We start from the raw sequence: 3,744 nt of genomic DNA, 5'->3' as shown, positions 1-3,744 counted from the left end.
ATCTTTAAAATTATTTTCTTCTCCAAAAATATCTTATAGGATTCTAATTAAAATTACATTGAATTTAAGGTTTTCTTTATATATAATCGTGTTGCATGCAAATAAGTATAATTCTATATGCTCTATTCCAGTCTATATCACTATTTTTTAAATAGTATTATTGCACTAACTTGAAACTCCAGTAAATAGTTAAGTAGCCCTCATGAGAGAAGATATTCTTTCTTTGTCTTGATCTTAGGCAGAAAGCATTAATACTTTTATCATCAATTTGCTTATTATCTGTAAGTTTTTCTTACATCCTCTCTGTTGAATGAAAAAAGTAATTTCTACTCCTACTTGGCGGAAATTATTTTCTTTTTCTTTTACTCCCAGGATCTGTTGTTCCCCTCAAGGAAAGAGAGGTCACTGCAAGGCCAGCCGAGATCCTGAGTGGACCTGTTCTGTCTGTCCCCTTTATGGAAGTCGGGGTGGGGGGTGGGGGGGGAAGCCAGGTGTAACCATGCAGACCTGGGAGAGCACTTTTAAATATGAATTAATACTGCACTTTTCCCAAAATCTTTTTGACATCTGAGTTACGTACTGGTTACATGGTTTTTCTTTGTTTTGGTATTAATATGATTGAATTATATTAGAGGATCTCAAATATTAAACTACATTACATTTCCGTGATAATCTGTACTTATTCATGAAATATTACCCACGTCATCTGGTGTGTCTCTCTCCCCCTTGTGGTGTCCTCTAGTATTGAACTTTGGAATTCTAAAATGAGTCAAAATATTTTACTTACTCTTCTATCTTCTGACAGCATTTGTAACAAATTGTCCCATCCTGCGGGACACGGTTATTTGGGGGGCGAGGGGGACCCAGCCTGTAAAGAGAATAGGCGAGAAAAAAGGAAGGGAGACCAAGCAGATTTGTCAAGGTCTCATTTAATGGGGGTAACAGATCAGTTTTTATAGCATTCAGAGAAGACAAGAGGTGGGGGGCAGAGGAATGCAGGAGTTAGAGCTTGCATCAATCTCCTGCTGGGAATGTAAACGATGTGTCTGAAACATTTTATGGCTTCTCTGGGAAGAACAGCTCCTTGTCTGATAAGGGAAAAGCAGCTCCTTATCTGATAAAGGTTAGCATACTCCAGACGGTGGGGATGGGCGGCCATCTGGCGTCATTTGGCTCCCGACAACAAATTACCATAATTTCTTTCTAAAATACTTGAAAAAATCACCAGTGGGGACATTTGGGCTTTAGGTTTTGTTTGGAGGCAAGGATTTAAATTATAAATTCAATGTCTTTATTTACTATAGGGCTTTTGAAGTTTTCTAATTCTTTTTTAGGCAGGTTTGGGATTTCATTTATTTAGATAAATTTGTCCACTTTATTAAAATTGTCAAATTTATTGCATAAAGTTATTCATGCTGCTCTGTTGAATCCTGTTGATATCTGTAGGGTCTTTAGTGATGTCTCCTCTTTCTATCTTAGTTATGATCATTTGCTATTTCTCTATTTCCTCACCCATTTGTGTATCATTTTATCAATTTTAGGGATTTTTCTAAAGAATGAGCTTTTGTTTTTATTGATTTAGTCCCTGTTTCTTTCCTATATAATCAATTTTGGGGCTTATCTTAAGTATTTTCTTATTTTGATTTGCTATGAGTTTAGTTTTCTATTTCTAGTGTCTTTGGTTGGAAACGTGACACATATGTGAGATGTTGTTGTATTTCTTATGTATTCATTAAAAGCTATCAATTTCCCGACAGCCCTACTTTATGTCCCACATATTTTGATTTGTTTTATTTTGCTATAATTTAGCTGATGATCTTTTCTTTCTTGGGAGTGTTTTGCTACTTTTGAACTCTATTTTAATTTTACTATTCTTTTTCTGTGGCTGTTCATGATATTACCCTTAGCTTTCACAGCTAAGTTATTGTTGCTATACCGCCTCAAAGTGAGTATAGACACCTTGGAGCCGTAAGTCCGCTCCCCCTGCCCTGCTCTTTACGTGATCGTTTTCATGTATATATTTTCACATGTGCAAAACAATGCTACAAGTTTAGCTTTTAAAATTATGATTTATATCCAAATTAAGAGGGACACAACAAAATAGTTCTTTTGTATTTATGAATATATTGACAATGCCCATACTGGCCATTCCTTTCTGAGCCTCCATTCCCTCCTTCCATTCCCTCCTCCCACAATGGGAGTGACTCCGCTCAGCATTTCACTACACTTTATTCTCTCTTTAGTGCCTCCTGTGGCTGCTTTTCATCAGGTCCTGGTTTTATGATTGTTTTCTGCTGACAGTGCCAGCTGCATAGTAGAATTTTACTCAATTATTAGCAGCAGTTTGACTCAGTGAATTTTAAGCTTTCTTTACATTATTAAGTTCCATGACCCTGGGACTAGGCTTCTCTTGCTGGGATCTCAGACTTTGCCAATAGCAGTTATTAGGGAAGGATTGACATTCAGGAACATAAAACTCAAGATAATGAATCTTGTTGCCCAGAATGAAATTAACAGTTTCCTAAGACAGTGGGTTATCAGATCATTATCTGGTTTACCAACATTACTTAATTTAAATCTAACAACAAGTCTTCCAATCAGGTATTGATCTAGATTTTTTGCAGCCTGGGTCAACTAAACTATAATAACACGTCCAGCTTCACAGCTGTCTGCTTTTTCTAGGACACAGTGGAATAGACACTGTGTAATGGAGCCATTCTAACCAAAAAGCAGAGAAGCAGTCCCAGGAAAATACCAGGCTTCGTGTTCTGAAAGGCTTTTCTATTTCATAGAAAGCAAGGTGAACTGCGATCTTCTAGAAATGTACTGATTCATTCAGCCCACATTGCCCATCTTGATCCAGGACAAAATTTTTATCTGTTATCTACGAGTGACAAAGGAATATCTTTTTTTAAACAAAGGGATTTCTCAGGTGTTTCAAACTATAATTTATTTTCTATTTGGTAAACTCCTAAATGTTAGAAATTAGTTTTAATGACATAAAAGTATTTTCCAAATACAGGTGCACAGATTCCCTGAAACAGAAATGGTTTGGAGAGGTCTAAATAATACAGATTTCAGGATTCTAGACCTGGACAGTCTGATTTAGTAGGTCTACAGTACATTCTGACAATTTGTATCTTTAAATATCTCTCCAAGGCTTTCTGATGAGTGCTGAATTTTGTAAACTATTTGAATAGAGAAATCTTAAAATGGAGGTTATAATGCAGAAAGAGAGAATTTTTCTTTTGTTTTATTTTTAAATGAATTAAAGCATACATTCCTTGACCATGAAGAGTTGTGTGCATTTTACACTTAGAAAAGTCTGATGCCAGAGGAGGATGCTAAATTTTTGAGATCACAGTAATTTGGGAAATTAAGAAACATAATTATGGAGCTGACCAAGTAGAGATTTTAACTTTACCTTGGGTCTATTACAGAATCTACCTTTGTAGCAGGGAACAACAACAACCACAAAGCCCACCGCACTTTTTTCGTGGTTCCCTTCTGTTTGTTTAAGTGTGAGGCAGATGCCCTGAAGTCATCTCTGGGGTGCAGTGAAGTGAAAGATCTCATTGTGGCCTGTGTGCAATAAAGCTGCTGGTACATAGCAGGGACTTGGAAACTCTATTGATGCTGCTGCTTGTGCTAGAAAAAAATCACTTGAGTCCAAGAGTTTGAGGTTCCTGTGACCTATGATACCATTGCACTCTACCAAAGGCCATAGAGTAAAAGTTCATCTCA

General features: G+C 36.6%; 1 pseudogene; it reads right to left on the bottom strand.

The window, feature by feature from the left end:
- Window positions 1–373: 373 nt before the first annotated feature.
- On the bottom strand, window positions 374–517 carry LOC111728663 (annotated as a pseudogene).
- Between the last annotated feature and the right edge of the window lie 3,227 nt (window positions 518–3,744).

The sequence above is a fragment of the Otolemur garnettii genome, unplaced genomic scaffold, assembly GCF_000181295.1.
Source record: "Otolemur garnettii isolate 467f Iridium unplaced genomic scaffold, OtoGar3 scaffold00177, whole genome shotgun sequence".
Classification (NCBI taxonomy): Eukaryota; Metazoa; Chordata; class Mammalia; order Primates; family Galagidae; genus Otolemur; species Otolemur garnettii.
Note: the sequence above shows the minus strand (reverse complement) of the source record. Positions and strands in the feature narration are given on the sequence as shown.